Genomic DNA, 17,197 nt, shown 5'->3' with positions numbered 1-17,197 from the left:
TCTATGTGTCAAGTGTGACAATGGCCAGTAACTGAACCTCCCAGAGCTAGATTTCCAAAATCAGTTTTTAACTACTCCCCTTTACCTCACAACGTATTTCCCATCACCACCCCACACCACACATATTAACCTTCAGGCATATTTCTATTTCTAAATGTACTAACTTAAAGAAGTTCTACCTATACAGTGCCTGTCCTTCCTCTCCATGGGGAAGAGTGGCAGCACACACTTGGCTGAATAAATGTGGAGAGATAGAGCCACTTAGCAAAGAAAAGCCGGAAGTGGGAGTATAGAGGGATCTGATTAGAAAAGCTCTCCCTCTCCCCAGCTCCTTTTACATGTCTTACATTTTTGAGTCTTAATATTTGGGAGGCCCTTTTCGGAGCTGAAAGCTACCTTTGACTCCAGAGAATATGGTTTTGTAGTCTTTGAATTTTTAACATTTTTAAAAGAACGAATACACTCTGTGTTAGAAAATATCATAGAATTGTATAATATTGAACATAAGTCATTCTTATCAACCTCACTCCAGCCCCTGTTAATAAGTTGGTGCACATTCCTGACTCTGGAGAAGAACCAGGACAAGAAGCTAGGACCTAACTGACCGAAGCTGACTAGAATCTTTGAAAAAGTGGAGGTAGGGTCCACTTAGTCATTTAAATGCAGTTTCAGGATTAGGAAGCAGGAAAGGATTCTAGATTAAAAACCCTATTTCGTGGGGCACCTGGGTGGCTCAGTCGAAGCATCTGATTTCAGCTCTCACAGATCTCATGGTCCATGGGTTTGAGCCCCGTTTCAGGCTCTGTGCTGACAGCTCACATTCTGTGTCTCCCTCTCTCTGCCCCTCCCCCACTCGTTCTCGTTCTCTCTCTCTCTCTCTCTCTCTCTCTCTCTCAAAATAATAAACTTAAAAAATATTTTTAAACCCATTTCTTAATAAATACCGGGCATGGTGGCTGGCAAATCCCTTGAGAAGACGAAATACTCATCCAGTTAAATGAGTATCATGCTCATTAACCCTCATGCAAGTGCCAGTAACTGGAAAATATGTTTTCCTTTTTATTTACCCAAAGTTCTAGCTCAGGCTCCTACCTTTTCCATTAAGTTTTTGTATCCACTTACTGGTGGCTTTTAGCCTGCAGAGAAATGAACATGGTGTTGCCTTATACATGGTGACAGTCAAATAATTATCATATGATTAAATGACAGAAACTCTTCATTGGTATCAGCAAATGTAGCTTGAGATGAAACTAATAAAACATCAGATTCAGGGTTAAAAATCTTCAACAGTGCATTGAGTGCATTAAATAGTGGAGTCTTACGTCAAGAGAGACATATTTAAAATAGAGGGTACTTAATGATGCTTAGAGGAATTTGTATCTGCTTATTTTACTGTAACAGGAAAATAAAATTCTTCATTAAATGTCTGCTGAGAGATTGTTGAGTGTAGGGAATGTATCTTTTCAGCCTTGTGTCCCTCAGCTCTGAGCACGATGCCTAGCATGTAATTGGCACTCAATAAATGTTGGTTGAATTATTGAGTGACCAAAGAAAAGCTCCATTGAAATGAATACCTGAGATCAACTGAGAGAAGTTTTGAAATATTATGTGGAATAAAGACTATTTCAGTATTTCAGAACTAAAATATTTTCTGTAATGGTATAAGTTAATTTGGGAAGTATGGTCGGTGAGCAGAAAACAATTAAAAGTAATTATTTTAATTCTCTTTCGGTGAAATACTTTCTTTAAAAAAAATCTGTAACTTACCATTTTATGATTGTGATAAAATTTGTAGAGGAATAAAGAGGAATGATAAAAATGAGCTTTATATATTTTTTGCAAAGTAGTCTATTTAAAAATTAAAACTCAGTTTTGCATTAGAATGCTGTTTAAGTGTTTTAAAATCTCAATTGTCTGCCTTTCTTTTTTAGTGCAAGAATAACTAAACCGGAAAGATTTTTAGCAGGATTTGGTGTCATCACCATCATCTGAACCCCTTTTGGGGAAATATTCACAGAATTAAATTAGGTGTTCTCTGTCTTTGACTCTTAAGCTACAGAGAAATAAAGTTCAGAGACTATAATGTATTTTTTCAGAAAATGTAATTAAATTATATTCTTCTTATACTTTACAGCATTTAGGAATTCTAGCACCATGGCATGAGTGAAATATTTTGGAATGAGAGAAATTTAAACATTTTCTTACATTAATAAATCAGTGCTCAGAATTAAAAATAGTATCTGTTCTTAATTTTCAAGTTACAAAGCACGGAATGCCTACTAAATTCTCTTTCTGAGATGATCACAGGGATACTTGAGTCAAGGTCCATCCCTACTGGAGCCTATTTATTTCACGGGGAAAAAAACACACACACACAAAAATTGTCATTAAAACCTCAGAGTATAAATCAGCTATTGGGGCTCCTGGGTGGCTCAGTCAGTTAAGTGTCCGACTTCGGCTCAGGTGATGATCTCATGGTTCATGAGTTCAAGCCCTGTGTCAGGCTCTGAGGACAGCTCAGAACCTGGAGCCTACTTTGGATTCTGTGTCTCCCTCTCTCTCTCTGCCCCTCCCCCACTCATGCTCTGTCTCTATCAAAAATAAATAAACATTAATTTTTTTTAAATAAGTTAATTATTGATGTGAGTAAATAGAGGCTCCTTGCTGTCCTGGAAAGAGAGGTGACCCAGACACTATTGGAGTTCAAATTTAGATTCTCCTACCAACCAGCTGTGTAACCTTGAGAAAGTTGATATAACCTCTAAAGTACAGGGCTGTCCTCAGGGAAATGGCTTTAAGAACACTGGCTTCCTGAAACTGAAGTTATTAAATTAACTAACAAAGGAAAAGGCTCTAAGAAAAGTAGCTAACACTCATTGAGTGCTATATTCCAAGTATCACACTATTGGTATTTCACTTACTATTCGATATCCATTTTCAGAGGAAGAAATCAAGGCCTAAAGAAGTTGTCTATTGTTTTGAGATCAAACACTTATTAAGTGGCCTGGGTGGGGCTCTTCCAGATCTGTCTGACTCTAGTATGTTCTTAGCCACCACATTTGACTGCCTACAGTTTCCCATCAAGTAAGAGAAATAAGGAGCACACAAATAATAACGCCATAAAATACAGTAAATGCAATAAAAGAGGTCAACAAAGGTAAATGGCAGGTTGGAGGTATTATTTCCATCTAGTGGATCTTCATGACAAGGCTCCTGATAAGAGCTGAGTTCAAACAGGGAAAACCAAAAGATGTGGTAGGTTTGGGAGTCTGAAAAAGTACTTTATGTGCTTGGCAGTCTGGGAGAAGGCCGGCACATTGCCATTCTCAGTGGACCTTGTGCCAATTTTCCATCCCTAATGGTGTAAAAAAAAAAAACAAAAAAAAAAACCTGTTCAAATCAATAACTCAACTTCCGAATTCTGAAGAAATATTCACAATCTAAAAAATTTTAGATTTTTTCCCCTGACAAGCCAGGGGGAAAAAGGGTGCATTGTCATGAGTAGCAGAGGTTTACAATAGCATTAACCCTTAAAAGTAGTAATTTTTCCTCACTCCTGATTTGGGATTACTCTAGGTTGACTCCTACTTACATGGCCAGCCCAGCAAAGCCTCCCTGATTCCCTTTCAACTTTTGGTCCTCTGATCCATTTGCTTCATTGCCAAGAGTGATAATGTGCGGGGCGCCTGGGTGGCTCAGTCGGTTAAGTGTCCGACTTCGGCTCAGGTCACGATCTCGCGGTCTGTGAGTTCGAGCCCCGCGTTGGGCTCTGTGCTGACAGCTCAGAGCCTGGAGCCTGTTTCGGATTCTCTGTCTCCCTCTCTCTCTGCCCCTCCCCTGTTCACGCTCTGTCTCTCTCTGTCTCAAAAATAAATAAACGTTAAAAAAAAAATTTTTTTTTAATTAAAAAAAAAAAGAGTGATAATGTGCAATATTGGCTCCAGATATTAACTTATCAGTAAGTTGTGGCCTTCCAGGTCAAGGAAGTAATGGAAAATGATTTGCCATCAAGAACCACACATACCAAAACATTCTAAGTTCATCCTCATTTCTTCTAAAAATCCCCCACTATTTGGGGTGCCTGGGTGGCTCAGTTGGTTAAACATTTGACTTGTGATCTCAGTTCAGGCCTGGATATCAGGGTCATGAGTTCAAGCTCTGTGTTTGGCTCTGCACTGGGTATGAAGCCTACTTAAAAAAAATGGACCATACATAATACATACCTTCTTAAAGTATATCATGTAGGCAGCTATATGCCCTGTAATAATATGACCAGCCCTGATAATAAGACAGATTCTACGCACATCTCCCCCCGGCAACACAGTTAATCTATACAACATTTGTGCATTTGTGAAGGTATTTTTCCCCCGCCAGTTATAGCAGATTCTGACATCTAGTCCTCTCTTCTGAAAGGATAAACTGAGCATTGTGTAATTTCAAGAGTGGAACCACTTTGACATTCCCTTTTACTCCATTATCCATTATTGAGAGTAGGGACCTGCTTATTGTTCTAATGTTTTTATGCCCAGGATAATGACTGAGAGAATAGTAGACACTTACTGTATGTTGAATGAATCTGCTTAGCAAGAATTCTCAAACCTATATACCTTTGTGCTTTTTTTACTCTGTATGCAATAACAAAAAAATGAGAAAGCCCTGATATCCCTTAGGTCTACTTTATTCAAGTAGGTGTGTTTAGCTACAGGCAGTTAAGAAACCAGTTACACGCTGTTATATCTCAATTATCTATGTTTAACTATAGGAGATTGACAAATAAGATACATACAGTTATGTATACCGTTATATGTAAGAGGAAGAGGATACTATAGGTAAAATACTCAGAGAATGCTTAAATCACTTTGTTTTCCATTCCTTCACATAAATTTTTTATTCACTATTTATTTGGTCTGTTTGATGAAAGCTGTCTTAACAATGTTACATATTCATTTTTTCTTAGTGTGGAAGCTTTTTGACTGGGGCAATTAAAAATTACCATCTGTGGCAGAGAAGCGCAATGTCTACTTCCATGACAGAGTTGTCCCTGGATAGTGGCTGCCAGATTAGGGACCACATACATTTCCCAGCTCCTTGCATCTAGATGAAAGCGTGATTCCACCCAAGATGTTTAAGAAGTGGGTGTGAGTTGTGTTGTGTTCTCCATCCTTTCTTTTCCCGTCAATGCATCAGAGACCCAATGCACATAAATCTGAAGCCCTATTAGATAGTAGAGCCACAGTATGGAAGGACCCTTGTCCCAGGGTTACCAGGTAGAGAAAAAGCCAGCTTTCAACCCATTCTGTTAGGTGAGCAAGGTATATATTTTGATTGTCTGCAGCCATGGAGTTTATCACCGAGTCTGTGAGCATAGCAGTGAGCATGAATCATGTATGGTCTTTTTCTTCTACCCACTCTCTCGTGAAAGTGCAAGGTAGCAATTCTCACACCTTATCTAAGGCATACCATTCTTAGTTTTAAGACAGAAAAGAAATATGGAATTAGATGATCTGTGTTCAGGTCCCAGGAGACAAGTGAGAGGACAAGCCTCAATGGTGACAAGATATCCTGGCAGCTAAGGCTGAGGGAGGGAGCCATGAGCCTCAAGGGAAGGAGATTGCTGGAGTGTGGGACAAAAAGGGAGCAGAAGTTGTCTGAGAGAGAAGCTGAATGGTCGCACCGTGATTAAGCCAATATATTTAAGATTCCAGTTCTTAACGGGAAGATTCCAAAGTGAAAGGGACAGAGTAAAAGCAAGGCTTCAGAATGGCAGGCTGGGAGAGTGTGAGCCTTCCTAGTATGGAAAAGGATGTACTCAAGGCTGTCCAAATGGGCCCAGCCACAGAAGAGCAGGAGAGGGGGCTAGTGGGACATCCTACCTGACAGCCAGCTGGGATATAGAATCCCAGAGACCCAGAGGGTATGGAGCAAGGCCAGTGACTATGGGCCCTGAGCAAAAAATGCCAGGCAGATATGGCCAACTTTTTGTGAGGGTTCTTTAGGAATCTATCATCTGATAATGCATGAAAACACTGGCTGCTGGCTTCAACCTTTGGGAGCAGTCAGCAGAAAATGATTTCTACATGCCCCTGGAGTGAGATCCACAGACATAAAGTTTAAACGGAAGAACTTTATTGGCTTCTAGGAAATGAAGGGTAACTTTCTTCTGGGTACTTATTACAAATATGTAGGTTGGCCCTAGGACCCCAGGCAACAGCTGACACAGATTCCCTGCCAGCTCCAGAAGACCAAGGATCCTGTAGCTGCAGCTGGGTACCAAGAACAAAGTAGAACTGAACCAAAAAGTATTGGCCCAGTTTACTTCATTTATGTCTGCAGTAAAGCTATATGGCTGGAACCTCAAAGAATGAAAGCCCTGAAGACTGAAGTGAGCATTACTGTTTAAAACATTCCTGGGCACCTAGGTGGCTCAGTTGGTTAAGTGTCTGACTTGATTTCAGCTCAGGTCATGAGATAGAGTGCATGTCAGATTCTACGCCCGTGCCGCACACATGGAGGCCACTTAATATTCTCTCTCCCTCTGCCTCTGCCTCTCTCTCTCTCAATAAAGGAGTGCGCTCACTTTCTTTCTCTCTCTCTCAAAAATTAAAACATTCCTATTCCTCTGTTTACATACACATAAATGTGTATTTGCAGCACACTCTGCCATAGATTTGGGAAGATGAAGAACAGTTATCATAGAAGTGTGAACAACCAAAACTAGGCTTTTCTGCCTGGGCTCCAGCTTCCTACTACCTTACCCCAATTCTTTTCCCTTTTCTTACGCAGTATCAGCCCCCTAATAACATATAATTTTATTATGCAAAATAATCAGCTCCTACATCTCAGTTCTCTGCCCTCGCTGTGTATTTGTGCATGCTTTAAGCCTCACCATCCACGTGCTACGTGCTTCACTGAAGGTCTGTCCTGGATTTCATTCTCCCAGCACCAGCTAGCTTCTGCAGAGACAAGGCAGCAGCATAGCTCGTCTTCTTCCTCTAAGGTCACCAGATTTAGCAAATAAAAATACAGGACACCCAGTGAAATCTGAATTCCAGTTAAACAATAAACAATTTTTAGTCGAAGTACATCCCAGGTACTACATGAACATGTATTACACAAAATGTATTCGTTGTTTATCCAGAATTCAGATTTCACTAGGTATCTTGCATTTTTATCTGGCAACCCTATTTCCCCACTGCCATAAATTAAGCCAGCTTCCTTCATAAATAGAACACGTTATATCGTTTGGGGTTGAAATGCTTTTTTTCCCCCCTTTTATTAAATTTAACACTTAGACCATCTGGCATGCAGTAGGTGTTCAGTAAATATTTGTGAACAAATGACTGAATAACTCCCTTTTAATCTTGGAGGCAGGTTAGAATGGTTGAGCAATTTGTCTTTTTAGTGCTAAGCACTGGGGCAGTGGAGATGGGATGGGGGTTAAAACAGAACTACCTTTTTCCCAATCTGTTTTCTAAAATGTAGTTTAAGGTTAAGCCACTGTCCTATTTTGAATGATGTATTTCCTGATGAAAAAATCATTGGTATGGAGAAGGCCTCTATCGTTTAAAGAAAAACTTGGGGGGCGCCTGGGTGGCTCAGTCGGTTAAGTGGCCGACTTCGGCTCAGGTCATGATCTCACAGCCCATGAGTTCGAGCCCCATGTCAGGCTCTGTGCTGACAGCTCAGAGCCTAGAGCCTGTTTTGGATTCTGTGTCTCCCTCTCTCTGACCCTCCCCTGTTCATGCTCTGTCTCTCTCTGTCTCAAAAATAAATAAACGTTAAAAAAAAATTTTTTTTAAAAAAAAGAAAAACTTGGAATTAATTTAAAGTCTTACTACATAGGATTTTTGGGGGGGGGATATTTTAAGTATCTTTTTTGTTAAGATAAATATATCAGACAAGTCTTTGTCTTAATCTAGAATATGCTTTATAGCTTTGTCAGAAATATTAAATTCTAAATTTTGATCCATATTTTCTTACTTTTCTTTGTGTTATTTAATTTCCAGATGTCAATTACTGTTGGAAGTAAGAAGGAAAGGAGGAAGGTAGGGAGGAAAGAAGGAGATAAATATGGAAACAAAAAAAAGAAAAAGTAAGTACTTTATATTAAATGCTTTTGAGGAAAAAGTTTTCTGAATAGATCCAAAGAACCAACAACAGTGAATTGTCTCATTCCAATTAACATTGTAAAGTTCAGAAATTCAGTTCATGAAAATTCACATCAAACATTTTTTGAGTATCAGCTATTTACAAAGTCTCTGTACTAAGCAGTGTTATATAGGTGAAAGGAATGCATTTTCTTCCAAAAACATTTACTCCCTAGTGTTTGTAGGAGTGAGGGAAGAGGAAAAGACGAGAGTGATGTAGTAGTTCATAAATGTAATTCAAGGTCAAGAAAAATGTGTCATTATAAAGGGAAAAAAATGGGATGTCTGGGTGTCTCAGTTGGTTAAGCGTCTGACTCTTGATTTTGGCTCAGGTCGTGATCTCTTGGTTTGTGAGATGGAACCTGGAGTTGGGCTCTGCGCTGACAGCACAGAGCCTGCTTGAGATTCTCTCTCTCCCTTTCTCTCTGCACCTCCCACACACACATGCACACTCTCTCTCAAAATAAATAAATAAACTTTAGAAAAGGGGGGGATACAGAATGAAGGAGATCATGTTTAGTTGCAAATATCAAGAGAGGATATACCATTTGAATGAATTTTGAGTGGAGTCCAAAGAGAAGGTATTCTAAGACACACAGGGAATGTAGGGGCGGTGTCTGGCTGTCTCAGTCAGCAGAGCATGTGACAGTTGATCTTGAGGTAGTGAATTCGAGCCCCACAGTGGGTGTGGTGCTTACTTAAACACACACACACACACACACACACACACACACACACACACACACACACACGGTAGGAAAATCCAAGGCCTTTTTGGGGAAAAGTGTGGACATTTTAGATGGATATCACAATGATAATCCTATAAACTTTTATTTCCTTTCAAAGACTGATGTTAGCAATTTGAGAATGAAGCCAGATTAAAAGACAGATTTGGCCATCCCAGAGTTCTTTTCTAAATGAAGCAGGCTAGGATTACATACATGTGTACCCATATACACTCACTCACACAGCCATACATGACATATTTTAGAAGTGTTTTCCCTCATTGTCAAAAACTGCCGGGCACCACAGTACTTGAATTGCTTTATGCCAGTTCTATCTATGAGCTTGGCCCCTGCAGTGGAGGTTTGATTCACACAGGACCTCTGCAGTTGGGTTCTGGGAACATCTTCCATGTGCTTTTTGTTAAAGAATATGTCAGAATATCAAGAGAACTGAGTTATAATGCTCAGCACTGGAATGCTGAATCTTTAGCTACATATGCCTCCCAGCTACAATTTCAAGTTTTTTTTGCAAAACTAATCCAGGCATTACATTATTGTCAGTGCCTCCCAAAATATTCCTTGCCAATTATTCTGCTTGTTTTCAAAGGTTCTCTTAGTACAGGTATTTCCTGTTTTATTTCAAAATTAATGATAAATGATAGGCTTTTGAAGGTTTAGAGAATGAACTGTGGTCCAAGAAACATTTTTTTTTATTATTGGATAGGCATTGCCTAAACTGTTCCAACAGTTTTCCTCCTCTCGAGTTGAAAAGGTAATTATTTTTTTTCCATAGTCATACATTCTTGAGGACTTAAAGAATATATTTTGAGAAGTTCATTTGCAGACTATATTTTCAAAATCAAAACATCACAATTATTCTTTCACAATGAGTAAAGGTTTCACTTTTACATTTATTTACTTCTGAAGCATTGTCTCTATAATAGCAAACATCCTCATACTTAATCATTTTAATATGGGTTATTGCTTTTTTCCCCCTTAAATTGCCCAAAGACTTAAAAGAGGAGAAACGTTTTTGAATGAACAAGACCCATTTTAGGAAGGATCAGTCCATTTTTTCAATAGCAACATTGCTAGTGTTTTTCAACAGCCACATTGCTCCCTTTCATTTGTTCCTTTCACAAAACGATAGTATTTCAAGAAGTACTAAGATCAGTTAAATAGTCCAGTTTCCATGTTTCCATGTTAAAGGTGACCAGTGCAAAAACTGAAGGGCAAAGAATGTTCTTGGGGTTTAGCATTATGAAAAAGACACGTGCAATTCAAGTGCAAAATTATGGTTTTATTCTTTGCCTGGGTAAATCATAAGGAAGAGTTTTTTCCTTTGAATCCTGAAGATATTCTACCTTATCCCAAAAAGAGTGCCTGGAACTCTCTGTCTTCCAAAGCTCTGTGCCTGGCTGGGGCCTCCTCTGACTCTGTACAATATGCTCACGATCCGGATGCTCTTTCTGGCCGTGACTGAATGTGACTGGCACCATTTACCATTCCTGCAAACCTGGGCAGAGAACCAAAAAATCACACCTGGCACTCTGGGCCTGTCCAAGGAGGATGAAAACAGGGCATGCTGAACTTCAACTGCCAACACAACCAAGGCTGCCTGGCCCTCCACACATCTTTGTTCTGGTCCTTAATGATCATAGAGACCCAAGGTCACACCCAAACTTGAAAGAGATCCTCTCTTTTCCTCCTGGCCACCTCTACTACCTCTGAAGATGGAAAGGTGACCTTATGTTTGTAGCACATTTTTAGACCACTAGTTCTGTGTTAGACCTGAAGAAAAGTGTGTGTGTGTGTGTGTGTGTGTGTGTGTGTGTGTGTGTGTTTGGATATCTGCACACACATATCCATTTATACACATATACGTATATTGCAAAAATAAACTTTAAAAATTAAAAGTATTATTTTTAGAATTTCATTGTGATTCTGTGTTCCTTTGGGCAACAATTAGATATTTTAATACATGAGGACATTGATGTCCTTACATTTATTGAAGTTATTGAATTGCTTGTCACAACCCACCTGGTGGGTTGACAGTTATGTTTACATGCTGAGAAGTAGGAGGAAAAGAAGTAATGATTAAGAAGACATTTGAGTGCTACTCTTGCCTCTGGCTGGTTTACTTTGGACATCATAAACCCTTTTTTTTTTCAGGATCTAGTATTTGGGAGTATGCTTGAGAAAACAGAGCTTCAGGAAAAGCTGAGAATGACCTCTCTTTGGCTGACTCACTGTGACTTTAAAGTTATATGTCTTTACAGAACATGGTAAGAGTTCAAAGTTTGCTTTTGTTTCTCCCATATTTCTTAGTATAGAAGAAAAGCAAGACTATAACCCATGTATTTAATTCCTCCCTTTATTTCAATGGAATAAGCACTGTATCCTTTTGTCATAAAAGAAAGTGTGATAAATCACATCGTTCCTTCCCTTATGGTCAATCTTGGGGTTCCTCCAGCCCCTCAAGCTATAGAAGTGGAGTTAAGGTTATTAGGCAGTCTGTCTCCCTTAGCCTGGTTTTCAGGAGCAGTGATAGGAGCACAGAATATTCTGTGATGGCAGGACCATGTCACGGAAAGAACACAGTCTTGGATTAGGAACCTGGACAAGATATTTAACTCTTTAGAGCTTAAGTTGCTTTCAGGAAAATGGTGATAACGTCTGCCTTAGGCTGTCTTCATTATGATTAAATAAAATAAGGTTATAAAACTACTCACATTATACTTGGCACATAGTTAGTACTCAGAAACTTTCCACAGGTACATGGGTTTAATTAGCAAATAGGTTCTAAACATTCTCAGGCCATTTTCAAAGTGCAATTTCAAAGTGCAAATTTTGTTTTGTCAAATTTCCTCCTCCTGATCTTACCACTAATTACCTTGGGAATTAATGATCAGGGCTTCCTTGCTACTTTCCAGATCCCCAGTCTTTATACATGATAAGTTTCCAAAATTCTGCATTCCCTTTTTTATCATGCAACTCATGACCTTGGTCCCACAAGGCCCCATGGTTCTACTTTCCTGTTTTCTTCCCAGGCTTTTCTGCTGTTGGAACAGGAAGACCAAACAGCTCCCTGAATCACGTTACCTGCTCCGTATCCACTGTACCAGTTCTCTAAACTGGCTGAGTATCGGGAACACCTGGGAAGCTGTTTGTACAATAGGTATATGCTGATTCAGATTCAGTATCACACTGGAATTGTGCATGGTGATCTGTCACACATTTAGATGCACTAAATCATCTTGAACTCCGAGATCTAAGAAATACTCATTTTTTTTGTTTCACTTTGTAATTCTTCTAAGGACCCCATTTTCTTCCACTTTACTCTAAGTCACTGTTTATAATCTTAGTCCTCTTGTTCTGGTGATGAACTAACCCCCTCAGTTTTTCCCTAGAGCTTCCAGTTTGCCAAATCATACTGTTTCTAGCTCTCATGTTCCTGTCTTTTCTACTGGCTCTCTAAACTTGAAGGAACTCTTCATTCTCACCTCCCCTGGATTCTCCCTTCAGCCTTCCCTCCTCACCAGAAGGCCCCTGGGGATTTTTATCCCTGAACTATCCTCAGTGCTGTCACCTTCCCCTCTGCCTTTACGTTCCTGTTGGCCTGGGTTGCTACCATAACATCTTCTCCTGATTTGCCTCCAACTGCATTCAAAACCTAGCAGGAGCTGGTTGCCTACCTGAGCCCCAGCCCTGGACTGATCTTTCCCTCTCTTGTCAGGACTTGCCCCCAGGATGTGGTTACAGAGGGCTTTGCTGCTGTCTTGTCCACTGCTGATAGCTAAGGCCTGCCAGGGTTGCTGTGGGATCTGGCTTCTAAGTTCCAGGCCCTGCAAAGTCTGTTAAAGTCTGGCCTCTGGACTGTTAAAGTCTGTTAAAGTCTGGCTGGAGCCAGCCTGCCTGCAAGTGTGGTTCTGTGCAACTGATGTGCAACTCCTTGATAGCATGCAAGGCTGGCAAAAGGCTTGAAGCTGTGACTTGCCGGAGCTAGGAGTGCTTGAGGGAGATGTATGGGAATAAAGGGGGCCAAGGAGGAAAGGCTGGCATGGGGGTTACTGTCTCATTTCTTATGACTAGATTGTCACCTCTGTGAGAATGTCTCCATAATTCTAGCCCTATCTTCTAACCAAACCAAAGCTGACATCTCTACTGCTTACTGGACACCTCACCTCCAACCCCCCTCCCCCATTCCTGCCATCTTGCTTTAAAACAAAACTCATCATCTCTTCTCCAAAACCTCTCCCCTACTCCACATTTCCTTATGTAAGTGAATTTATCTTTGTTCTTCTCACCCAGGCTTGAAAACCTGGACTCATATTGGCTTTCTTTTCTCCTCCCTATATACCAGTCTGTGACCTGTTCCTTTAAATTCCTCATCTGAAAAGTCTCTCTTCCTTTGCATTGATTTATGGGCAGTAAGCCACAAAAATCAATCATACTAATATTCAATAGTTATTATAATAATTATTATAATTAATAATATAATCAATACTACATATTGATATTATAATTAATACTATATATTAATATTAACCAATTATTAATATTTTAAAAAAGATTTTATTTTTAAGTAATCTCTACGCCCAACGTGGGGCTTGAACCCAGAACCCCGAAAGCAAGAGTCGCGTGCTCTACCAACAGACAGCCAGGCACCCTACTATTAGTATTAACATATATAATACCTACCTACATGCTGTATGTAATATCATTATACCAGGTTGTGAAAATTCTACTTACTCAAGTCAACCCAACAATGTCAATGAATTCTCATTGCTTAAAAAACTAAAATCAAACCTCTTGATTTCCTTGATTTCATATTCAAAACTCATCATAATTCATTCCTTCCTTGATCACATCTCCATGATCCTCCCACTGTTACTTGAAGGAGAATTGTTGCTTCCACCAATCAAATCTCTTTATTCTCCATTATTCAACAAATGTTGACTAAGCTCTTTGGATAGTACATTCTGTGGGCTCCATTCACTAGACACATTGTAAACATTTCTGCTTCCTGAGTTTGTTCAAATCTACCCCCTGCCTGACCTGCCTTCCCCATCTGGTTTTCATCTCAGGCTGAGGTCAAGCCTCATCTCCTTTTCCAAAGCCTTGCAGGCTGCTCCAGGTCTCTGGTTTCCCTGTGCTCTTGGACTTTTATTTTCTCCAATATTTGTGTTACTCCTTGGTACCTACTTTCTATTCTCCTTCATTTTGTCTTTTTTTTTAAGTTTATTTATTTATTTTTGAGAGAGAAACAGAGAAAGCAAGTTGGGGGTGGGGGCAGAGAGAGAGGGAAAAAGAGAATCCCGAGCAGGCTGTTGGGATTGCAGAGCCCGACGTGGAGCTCAAACTCACAAACTGTGAGATCATGACCTTAGCTGAAACTGAGTCAGATACTTAACAGACTGAGCTACCTAGACACCTCTATTTTGTTTCTTTATTTAAATAGACTTTCTGTCAATATCTTCTTTACCTGTGTCTAACAAGATGAGAAACTCCTTCAGGTCAATAGTTCTCAAATTTTGGTCCCTGATCAGCAGTATCAATATCACCTAGGAACTTGTTAGAGATGCAAATATTCAGGCCTCTTCCCAGACCTACTGAGACAAAATTCTGCAGAACCACAACTCCAGGTTACGGATTTGAGGATGAGAAAGGTTTGGTCTGCCTCTTTGTTTCCCAAGTATACTGCAAGATATTAGGAATGTTTTTCTTTCTGATGGTATATTTGAAAGCCTTTGGAAAACTGAAGCCTTCCTTGCATTCATATGTAATGGTTTATTTTTACCTTCTTCAAAAATTACTTGAACCAACTTTAAAAGTTGATAAAGTGGAAAAGAGGAGGAGGCAAATATGCTAGCCACAAGAGTTGCTGTTGTTCTCTCATTGTATCTAGAGCTTGCTGGCAGCAAGATAAAAAAAAGGGAAGTATAATGTCTTTCTTGTTTCATTTATACCAGAGGAGGTCAAAACTCTATTTCTATAACTTAATTTAAAAAATCCCATATGGAAGCTTCTAGAAGGGTTAACTCAGAGAGTTAAAAGGTAAAACCCAGAGGTTTTATAATATAGGTGGCAATGGCTTTCGCATGACTGGTTTATGTTTATTACCACCCTTACATAAATTGTGCCAATACTTCGTGTGCAACAAAGAGGAGCTATACTAAGCCTGTGCCAAGAACTCACTCTACCATTTCTCACAGTTTTGTGGCTTGAAGGGAAGAGTTAATTTTTCCCGGAGGGCCACCAAGAAAATAATGTAGAGCGTTGTCTTAAAGTGTGGCCCATTCCCAGTGGGCCTTGTTGGAGACAGGAAGGGTGTGAGAGGAGTAAGCACTCATCCATTACCAAAGGAAAGACTAAACATCTAAAGGAGAGCAGTCCTGTGAGCCATCTGCGACCTGTCTGACTGGCCCCAAGGTCACCTGAAGAAGGTGAGTTTGGATTGGAGCACAGGGTTTCATACCAAGTAGAGGTCTGGGGCCAAATGCAGTGGGACTGGAACAGGGAGACAGAGCATTTAAGAGGGTAGACAAATCCCCCCCCCCCCCATGTACTGTCTACCATGGGGAACATTTTACAAGAAAAGAGTTTTTACCATAGGATGGGTTGCTTTTCTTTGTTGCTTGCTAATAAGGACATAATAAGGCTTTTTTGAAATTAGGAACTTAAACCAACACCATTACGTAAATTCAGAGCTGATTTAAGATGGGACTGAGACACAAGAAAATTTATCTTCACTAAGTCCCTATTGACTCTGGGTATGGCCTTCTGTGTTCACAATCTAGATCCTGTTCTTCTCAGTTTGATAACCTTGTGACACACAGACATCATCAGCTGGGGGAAGAGGGGAGCTTAGTTTCTAAGCGCTGAACAAGTCTTGACTATGGAGTGCTCTTACCTGTCTATTATAAGTAATGTGCAAGTAATTTTCCTGCAGATAGCACTATAATGAGTCTCCAAATATTTGATAGAATAAGTAGACAAAATAAGATAGACAGAATTTATAGTCAGAATTCCAGACTCTGTCATTTTCCAGCTGCATGACCTCATAAAATGAGATAATGCATGAAAATGCTTTGAGAACTGAAAGTATTTCTTATACATGATCAGGGAAGTTACCTACTAAAAAAGAAAACCCTCAAATGCAATTCACGCTAAAATAAAGATATGGAGTACTTTGGAGGAATTGATGTGTATTTCTGTTTATGTGCCACACATTCCCAAAGTCCTGAACCCCAGCTTTCATGGTATTGCTTACTGAGTGCCTGTACCTGCTAGATGCTACTGTAGGTTAACGACCATTTCACAAATGAGGACATTATAGCACCAAGATGTTAAGTACCTTATCCAGCTCACAGAAAGATGAGGTCATTTTAGACAGGGCTTCCACTAGAAGAGGAGAGAGGAATAATATTAATAACAGTACAAACACAATAATAATTAATACCAACAACAATAGCACCTGACTGAATTCCTGGTATTTTGGCGCTTTGTCACATATTTTACATGCATTGTGTTGTTTAATGATCCTAAGAACCCTATGGGCTGAGTATTAGTCACTCAGTTTTAAAGTTGAGGAAACTGAAGTTCAGAGTCTTTAAGGAATGTGCCCAAGGATGAATTCAGCTGGGTTTGAAATCCATCTCTCCTTAAGACCTTGATTTTCATACTGTGCTCTATTGCCTCTCAGAGTAGAGCAGGGATAAAAACCAAATCAATGAATTCATCAGTATCAAATTTCTGAAAAAAGTTTTTCCTAAAATTTAAATAAGTTTAAGTCTTTATCAAAATTTAAGTATTGAAAAGAAAGTGATCTTATAGTTGTTCCCCTAGAAGTTTCTATAGTGGTTTAGTCTTAATATTGTATTTAAATGGAATCTAAAATTTTTTTTTAACGTTTTTATTTATTTTTGAGACAGAGAGAGACAGAGCATGAACGGGGGAGGGGCAGAGAGAGAGGGAGACACAGAATCGGAAGCAGGCTCCAGGCTCTGAGCCATCAGCCCAGAGCCTGACGCGGGGCTCGAACTCACGGACCGCGAGATTGTGACCTGAGCTGAAGTCGGCCGCTTAACCGACTGAGCCACCCAGGCGCCCCTGTATTTAAATGGAATCTAAATGTCCCAAGATCTATAGTTTTAAAAAAAATCACTAACTGTATTTTCTCACCAAAATAATATTTTCTCTAATATAAAAAATAAGTTCATGGGGCACTTGGGTGGCTCACTTGGTTGAGCATCTGACTTCTGCTCAGGTCATGATCTCGAGGTTCTGGAGTTCAAGCCCCGTATCAACCTGTCAGCACACCAC

At 39.7% G+C, this 17,197-nt stretch overlaps 1 long non-coding RNA gene across 1 annotated transcript in view; it reads left to right on the top strand.

Annotated features, from left to right (window-relative positions):
* The window catches only part of LOC131491861 (uncharacterized), a 55,820-nt gene that overhangs the window by 21,205 nt on the left and 17,418 nt on the right, over positions 1-17,197 (top strand). The window contains exons 3-5 of the long non-coding RNA XR_009251689.1: positions 8,007-8,092; positions 11,045-11,157; positions 11,923-12,050. This is a non-coding gene — a long non-coding RNA (uncharacterized LOC131491861). The remainder of the gene's footprint in view (positions 1-8,006; positions 8,093-11,044; positions 11,158-11,922; positions 12,051-17,197) is intronic.

Source organism: Neofelis nebulosa, chromosome 12, assembly GCF_028018385.1.
Source record: "Neofelis nebulosa isolate mNeoNeb1 chromosome 12, mNeoNeb1.pri, whole genome shotgun sequence".
NCBI classification, from domain to species: domain Eukaryota; kingdom Metazoa; phylum Chordata; class Mammalia; order Carnivora; family Felidae; genus Neofelis; species Neofelis nebulosa.
Note: the sequence above shows the minus strand (reverse complement) of the source record. Positions and strands in the feature narration are given on the sequence as shown.